The sequence below is a fragment of the Thunnus thynnus genome, chromosome 21 (genome assembly GCF_963924715.1).
Source record: "Thunnus thynnus chromosome 21, fThuThy2.1, whole genome shotgun sequence".
In the NCBI taxonomy this organism is placed as follows: domain Eukaryota; kingdom Metazoa; phylum Chordata; class Actinopteri; order Scombriformes; family Scombridae; genus Thunnus; species Thunnus thynnus.
This window is the reverse complement of record NC_089537.1, coordinates 19,537,998-19,546,992: the sequence shown is the minus strand read 5'-3', so window position 1 is coordinate 19,546,992 and position 8,995 is coordinate 19,537,998. Positions and strand designations below refer to the sequence as shown.

The 8,995-nt window shown below is 38.6% G+C and overlaps 1 long non-coding RNA gene across 2 annotated transcripts; it reads left to right on the top strand.

Moving 5' to 3' along the window:
- Positions 1 to 262: 262 nt before the first annotated feature.
- Positions 263 to 8,708, top strand: LOC137173170 (uncharacterized). Of its 2 annotated transcripts, none has more exons than XR_010925117.1 (3): positions 263 to 1,795; positions 2,503 to 2,635; positions 8,596 to 8,708. It is a non-coding gene; the product is annotated as an uncharacterized lncRNA (long non-coding RNA). The 2 variants fall into 2 exon arrangements; XR_010925118.1 differs by lacking the exon at positions 263 to 1,795 and adding an exon at positions 1,829 to 2,284.
- Positions 8,709 to 8,995: the final 287 nt, after the last annotated feature.

Genomic DNA, 8,995 nt, shown 5'->3' with positions numbered 1-8,995 from the left:
TTGCTGGTGTGTTTTCTCCTCAGGTCACTTATCTTATTGTAACTTACCTTCTTGCATGACTGAGATGACTTGGGGAAATGTCAGCTTGCCCATACTGAACCACATGCTGAATCAAGAGTGCTCGTGTATACTAAGGTTCAGCAACACTACAGATTTTTAAAAGTATGAACATCTTTGTATTGAAGCTACTTTTGGCTTTCAATGACACCCACTTATGACTCTAACTAATTGACTAACAGGCAGCACTTTTAAAATTTTAATTAAAAAAACTTTAAAGATGTGATTTACTTCAGGTAGGTCTGAAAAAGCATCAGTAAGCAATATGAATTGCATATTGAGTGCCTTCCTCCCTCTGTTCCTTCCTTTGTTTGTTTCTGTCTTTTCTTTCTTTTTTAGACATTTACTCAAAATAGAAGAACAGGGTATCATTATCATTACTTAACATGTAAATTAGGATATGAATTACATTTTATTGCAGGCAACTTGCCAAAGTTGAAGCCACAATGATTTTCTTTTGTGAGCCATCTAAAAAAGACAATCATTTTCCAATATCTTTTAGATTTTTTGTATTTTATATAATTGTAGTCCAATATAGTCTAACACTAATGTACTATACTATATATTGAACATCAAGTTCTCACCTCCCATGCAAACTGTAACTCCAAGCATCCTCAGGAACTTATGAATCCAGTAAAGGTACTGAGGTTAATCACCATTTCCTTCACATAGAACCTCTCATTTTCTTGTTTGTACTGTCACGGCCACCACTGCTCTTCTCCACCCACACTTTTAATCAAAAGCTGGATGCAACAAGTTGAGACCTATATTCTGGGGATTGTTGAGAGTCCTTCTGGGAACACAGAGGAAATAATAAACTGAAGAAGAAGTAAATAGAAAGAGGCTACAACAGTAGAGTAAATTAAAACATTTAATCGCAAACTGACTCTTAGAATATACTGATTATCCTTGCCTGAACACCTAGGGTTATTTAAGGCTTAATGCTTCCATTACGACTCAAGTAATACTTTAGGGAAGATTTGTAATTTATTAAAACCGCCTCCATCTTCATATGGAGATCTGTTGATAAGATCAACAAGGTGAACATCAAATCGTTATTTACAACTACTCTTCATGTTAATCAAAACTCTCATCTCTGGTATTCTACTCTAATAATTTGCTGAATATTTGTTCTGAAAGTGCTGTATTGTGCCTTTACTGAAAAAAAGGATTTTAAGCTCTTTAACTTGCACAGCAGCAGCAACTGAATTTTATAACTCTGTTTTATTCTGAGTTGGCACCCTATAGGTATTTCAGTTGAGCCATGCTGTTCCTGTGTTTTCATGAATTCTATGTTTCCCTATAGGATGTTTGTTCTTTTCAAGGAGGGAATGTCCACATAGACTATTAAAGGACAATGAAACTTTAAAACATTAAAGTTTAAAGAAAAGGGATTAGCACCACCAATCATAGTTTAGCAACTGGTGTGTCGTTCTTCAAATATCTCCACACGTGAACTGATGTGTGTGGGGTTGTAGTAAGATCGATTGCCTACCCCGAGTTTGGTGGTTTCTTTTCTTACTCTGTCCAAAAACTAAAAAACCAAGACCAACTGTAAAAGTAATGCATGTTTGTCTGCTCTGTAAACGTTAGCATGCCCAGCTACCTATAATTTAACATTACTTCGGAGGCCGGGTGCATGTCATACATTAAAAAGAAGCCCAGTTCACCACTTGCACGTCTACTGTGTAGTAGTTCCCTACTGTGTGGAAGGTGGTCCTGGATGCTACATCGGAGTGTAAGCTAACGTTAAGTTTAGAATAAAATAATACTCTCTGAGTTTACATTTTTCTTCATCATACTTAAGGAGTAATTAGCTCCACACTGCAATACAAGAACATGCTGTTTTCTTACTTTTTGCCTGGGACCTGTAGCTTTAATCTTAGCCTTTTAGCACAGTATGTAGCCGTTAAGTGTCTATTAAAGATCTCTGGGTCCTCATTTAAAACAACTCAGCAGGACACATTAAAAAGTCAGCCAGAGACAACCAACTCATTAAGTTAATGCTAGCTTAACTGTAGCTATAGCTGATAAAATCTGCTTTCAAGCTGTATGTTCATCTGACAAAATGAAACAGCTAGAAATGAAATGCCTGCTTTTGTCTACCACTTGTCCAAAAATCAAGGAGCCACAGTTTTTGAAAATTATGAATTTTGAGTTGCAAATCCGCCCCTCTAACCATTGGAAACTGCTTATATTTTGTGCAAGAACAGAGAGCTTGACTAAGGTGGGTCTTAGCAAACGGTCAATTGCATGTCTATAATGCTGCAGAGGGAAAATTGAATAAAAGTCTCAGAGAAGTAAAATGAATCTTGTTTTGTTTGTGCAGTCAGGGTCTGCTGGCCATTCCCCTCCCCTCCCTGATGTCCTGCCCTTCACTGCAGCTTAGGACTCTGACTCATCATCTTTCCTGTGTTTTCCCACCATGTCTCTCCTCCTTTTCAGACTGCTCCAGCATGCATACAATTCAAACTTGGTATTGGAGGATAGAGCTTGCGGTACATGTCATCTCTTCATTATCTCAAGGCTTCGGGCTCACACATCATACATTCTCTCTGAGTATGTGTGTATGTTACAGGTAAGGGTCAGTTCATTCTCTCAAACACTTTGTGGAGAGAGGGGCACTCCTTTGACCAAGCCACACAGATGTAAAATTACTACTGAAACATGTCATTAAAATGTCAGCCCAGCTGGCTTATGGTCAAAGTCATTGTATCTCTCTGAGGCTGAAGCTTACAGTTCACCTCCTTCCCTGAGTGTTTTCCAGTCTCACTGTGAAATGGCCTCCCTAGCTTTTCAAATTTAAATGCAGAAATAGTCTCTGCTCCTGTCTGCAGTCTTCATTTACTGGAATTTAATGTCAATAAATACTGTTACAGTCTGAGGTAGAGAGCTCTGCCTCTCTTTACAACAGTCTTTAATCAACATGTGCTGAAGTGATGAGACTGTTAAATGAAATTTACATTGTGTGAAGAGGCTTGCTGTCTTTGCTTTTGAACTTTAAACGGATATAAAATGTGACGACATTCTCCCGGAACGTGAAGGCAGGAACGAAAATGTTTCCATATTGCAGTGTGTTAATGTCCTCTAAATTCAAGGCTGAGTTTTCTCTTGTCACATAAACACGAGTACTGTGCTGTATGTCCTGGATAAATGACTTGTTATGTGAGGGAGTGAGGCTGAATGAGAATTATAGATTAGATTACATCATGTCATTTAATTATCCATTCAGATCAGAAAAAAAACCACATAGTCTCAGTAGTCAATTGTTTCTATCACAGTATTACCAACTATCTCACAGGGGACAACAGCATACAGACACCTAAACTTACAACAGACTGTAGACTGCACATATCAGTCTACATTAGGGCGTAATGTACAACCAGGCAGCATGGGGATACTGACTAGACTGTGCTGCCTTGGAGGGCTTTTTCAACTCAAAGGATTAGACCATTGATGTGTGACATAATCAATTTTCAGCTCAAATAAGGGATTTAGCTCACATAAGTATTCCATTGCCTGGTCAAATAGAAGTGCACAACAATTGCCTCCAACTATGTCTGATGCCAGCACTGACGGTTTTGTGTAAAACTATGGATTTTTAATGTTAGTCAGGTACGGACTAGTTTTGAAGCTGCGAAGTGAAGTTGCAATGTAAAAATGTAGTGTTAATTATTCCTGGGAGGCATAAGCCTGGAAGGAGATCGTGTGTTTGGTTGTTTGTGTGCATGTATGTGTCTTGCATACTACTAGACCCATCAGCCTAACATTTTTTGTGCACATTTATGACTTTATGCTCAAGGACCTCTTGTGGTTGCAGTGATTCACAATTGTTGAAAAACCATAGACTGTATAAAAATATGAACGTAGTTACCATGACATCACCCATTGGTTTCTGAAGAGCGGTTTTAAAGCTCAAAGCGAGCCGCTCCGGCCGTTGCCATCTTGGCAGTGCGTGACGCTGCCTAACTCCCAGCCAATCAAAAATGGACAAAGAAGCAGGCCGAATGGCTGAAACAAGCCACCTAGTGGCTGGCGGACCTCTCACTCAAAGCAGCCATGTCCTTCATTATGCATAACTTTACGGCTTAATAAAACTTAAACGGGTGAGTTATAAAAAATTCATCCCCCGTACAGTTGTCATGAAAGGGGAAATTAGCTATAGAGACCAAAACCGTTTTTTGTACCAGGCTGTAAACATGTTTATTTCTGCTGAAAAGTTGGGCATTTTAACATGGGGGTCTATGGGGAATGACTCGCTTTTGGAGCCAGCCTCAAGTGGCCATTCAAGGAACTGCAGTTTTTGGCACTTCCGTATTGGCTTCATTTTACAGCCCCAGAGGTTGCCGCTTGTGAAAAACGTATTTTATAACACGTTTTATACTGCCATTGACTGCTGACTTCTCACTCCTCTTAACCAGCCAGTGAGAGCCGTAAGGAATCAACAACTACAGCAAAAGGCATTTACGGCAATCAGCTACTGAAGCAACTGAATGCACTCTTCTAGTTATGTTATTATTTCAGAATTTGAGGGTAAGATCACCTGTTCTGCAAACTGACACAAGTTTCACAAAGAGAAAAAAAAAATAGTGATGGGAACCCAGAATCATTTTCAACTGTGGTGAAGAATAAAAGGGACTGGACATAATGTGAGAGCACCAGAATGACGACACCACTTGGGTGTCGTATAGTTAATTTCCAAGTGAAAATGCCAATCTTTGAGGTAGAATATTTTCCCCCTGTGAGTGTGACAAGAATTCAAATGGCTGTGATGTGAATAAGGCTGTTGGGGAGATGTGGGCTAAATATCAAATCCATCAGAGACAGGTCGATAGGTATGACCTTGTATAGAACATTCTTCCTAACTTGTCTCGGAGGGAAAAACATTTCTCATAACTGTGACAAGAGAGGAGCATCCTTTATGGGGGAAACAGTGGATGCAATGTATTCCTCTTAGATTTATTTTTTTATAGCTTTCCCTTTTTCTTGTCACATTCATGGGATTTATTTTTTTAGGCCAAGGTAATTGTGTGTTGTAAGAAATGAAATTAATCACAGGAACTGCAAATGAAAGAATCACTCACGCTGAAATGTGAAGTTATTCATAAACAGTTTGAATGGATAATGTCAGTATGAGAATGTGGAAATAACATGTTCAGTAGCATGCTTATAGAGAGCGTTTTGACTGCGGGTAAGAATGATTAACTGTTGTCATGAAAACACCAAGAATTAACTTTCAGTGCTCATTCAATATTTACTAATTAAATCCTGGCATTATCTTGCCGAACACTGTGAAACAAAAATTGAGAGAGCAACAAAAAAGAAATGGAATATCAGACTGTTTGAGCAAATCAAAACACACACATGCGGTGGTAATTGCTCAACCAACTAACCACAGTGTTTTTAGTTAATTAATAATTCACAGAATCAAATGTACAACCACTCTGTACTGTACACCACTGAGAAAGACAAGGTCTGCTTCAAAGACTATAACAACCTTCACTCAATATGTTTTCTCTCAACATACACTCACACTACACAGGAACCAGTTTAATCAAGGCAGTATTCTTAAACTATCTATATATATATACTATGATATTCTTCATAGTCACATTTATTTCACTTAATTCCAATAGTATTCATTAAATATATAAATTGAGGCCCATCCCTGCCTTGTGTTGCCCCCTCTTCCTTCTCTGTTTTCATTTTCCTGACATCTACCCTTATCCCTTCAAGAAAAGAAATGGCTTCTGAAAAGCCTACCTGTTAAATGTTTTAACAGGGGCTGCCAAGATCTATCCTGCGCTGTCTTCCTCGCCCTGTGAGATTTGCCTCCCTTGTCCTTGGCTGGTAAACACAATCTTCACGCTTGTCCCTTACCTGCTATTTAAGAGCGCACCGGCTCACTACCTCTCAGGAGATGCACTAGAATTTATTGGTAGGGAGGTCAGAGAGCCTATTGTCCTGTTCGGGATTCATCGCCATGCGCAGCTACGATACCTTAAGCACAAGACAGGAGAGTGCATAACAGTGCTCATCTGAGAGCATGTCTTTGATTGCATGGGGTGAGCTTTTTTATGGGTCCCAGTGGATCGGCTGTTGACAGTCTCTCAGGTTTTCTAACGAGGAGAGCCTTGGCATGTGCCTTAGGGCTTGTTCACAATCACTTGGTTAGCCTCTCTGATCACTCGCTCTTCTGCTTTATCTCCCCTTTTAAATGTGGCCTTTAAAGTCCACTTGAGGATTTTGAAAGGCAAACACAGAACAAGAACGTATACACCAGGTACCGGTTCAGGGCTACCACAGGAGCGTCATTTTGTCCACTGAATCATTAATAGCAGTCCAAGGTTTTCTCCAAGGATGTTCTGAGAGTGACTGATGCCTGGACTCCACTCAGTGGATTCAGGAAACTGTTACATGCCTCTCTCCTGGCAGTTACTATCTATCACCTGATTACCATTACACACACAGGAATATTAATATTACTATTTGATGATGTTCCGCAGGAAGAGATGATACCATTCATTACCAATCAGGGAACCATTATTGTTTACTGTAAGTGTAATAGTATGGCTGTGGCTTTCTTCTTAAAAGAATCATTTTACAGTTTGGAAAATACACTTATTTGCTTTCTTGCCAAGAGTTAGATAAGAAGATTGGTACCAATTTAATATCTGTCCATTAAATATCATGCAACAGCTAGCAGCCGATTAGCTTAGTAAAGCACAAGCAGGGGCAAAAAACTAGCCTGGCTCTGTCTAAAGGTCAAAAAAAAATCTGTGCCACTAAAGCCAGCAAATGAACATAGCACCTTTGTTTAAACCATACAATCCAGAAGTCAGAAAATTACTAGTTGTGGTTTTACTGGAGGTTATGTCAGCAGAATCTCTAGTATGTCACTGTGCCCTGCTAAGAAATAGTTCGGCACATAACCACAACCTGTCAGTTTTATACTTTGGTTCTTGTACAGATTAAAAAAACAAGATATGACCTATTATTGAGCTTTGAGAGGTTCTGGAAGGTGATTTTTTTTTTAGTCTGGACAAAGCCAGGCAAGCTGTTTTCCCCTGTGTTCAGTATCTCTGCTAAACCAAGCCAAAGAATCTTGGCTGTTGCTTCACAGTTGATGGGCAATGGTATCGATCTTCTCATCTAACTCTCAGCAAAAAAGCAAATAAGAGAATTTCACAAAATGTCAGAGCATTCTTTTATTGGCTGTACTTTATCCCTTTGGGCACTTTTAAGAAGAAGAACCAACTAAAAGTCACAAATGACCACAGAGTTCATGTTAATTTTATGAGCTATTTTAGTCTTAGTCTTAGTCCTGTGTCAAATGTCCTTGCTAGTTTTTAGCCTGTTAGCCTGTTTTTTTAAGTCAAGTTTTAGTTGACTAAAATCTGGGCATTTTAATCTAGAAAACTGTAACTATTTAAATATAGTTTTAGTCAATGAAAACTGTTGACATTTTAGTCTTTTTTTAGCACTGATAAAAGTTAACAGGCTTGTTAATTGATGTATTTTGGTGATATATTTGCAGGCTACATGCTGGGCTTTGAGAATGACACACAAACTAGCTACCTACAAAAACATACAGTACACAGAAAATGGTCTGCATAGCATAATTTTAAGCAAAAGGTTAGCCAGTTAAACTAGTTGGGCTTCTACTTTTTCTCAGTAGAAAAATATACATGAAAGACATCTAACGTTAGCAATGTCCTATTGTTGAGAGATGCTATCCCGTCTAACATTATGTCTATACAAGATACTCAATCCTTTGTTAGCTTGACCACTCATTTTCAGCTCCTGCACAACAATTTGCTAGCCTAGCTTAATGAGTTTAGTTTGGCTATAAAACACTATTTACATAATGTAACACCACCGCCTTACTAGTTGGCTTAATATGGCTTAAAAAAAAACCTAATGTTACTACCAGGATGTTAACCTACCTCAATTTTTTTGTGGTGAGCCTTAATGCATTTCTTCAGATTTGTGGTATTCTTATCAGCTATTTGTATTTGGCCGCATTGATTCCCTTCTGATAAAGCAGTGCATTCATTTTTTTTCTCAGCCTCATTGAAACGAAAATGGGCCCAAATATCAGCTTGTTTCTTTATCCCAAGCCTTGTTGTCATTATTAACGTTAACTTGCTTTCTGTAAAACAGTTGATGTACTCCTCACTGTGCTCATTGTTCTGGTACAGTCCTGATATAGTCCTTGAGGCCTCTGCCGGGACTTGTGTGTGTTGCTGTGTTGTGTTGTCTTTCATTGTTACTGATTCTTTGTTGTTTGGAGCTGGTCATCAAGGACGTTGGAGGCAAATGGCCACTGTCTCCAGGTTGCATAAAACCTGCCCCATCCTTGTAGTCTGGCGGCTCCCTTTTCCCTGGCACCATGTCGTGTTATGTTGGAGTTTCTTTTCATTTTCTGTATAGTTTTTTTGGCATTATCTTGGCAGCATGTTTTCCTCGCCAGTTACATTTGTTAAACTAAATGAATATCTGTTAAATTATATTCCTTTCTTTTAGTTAATCCCTCAGGTGTGCTTCCCTTATGTGCCATGTTCTCAGAGCTGCACAATACAGGACATGAAACTGGCACGTGCAGCACAGGAAACGGAACTGCTGCACATGCCACCCAATGAACAGGATATTTGGATTGTAATTTAGAAAAAAAACTGTAATAAAAACTGTAAATAATATTTTCTTGTCAATGAAATTTTTTTTTAAACTACTTTAGGCTCATCTTTTTTCGTCAACAATATTGCATGTTGATACAGTCACAGTCAGTGTTTAATGATGTTGGTGCAGTCTTGTCTTCGTCTCGTCTTAGTCATGGAAAAAACGTCATTGACAAACGTATTTAGACATAATTTTGTTAACGAAATGAACACTGAGTAAAATGAACAATGAGTAAAATAAATTAATATTGCAATAAAAT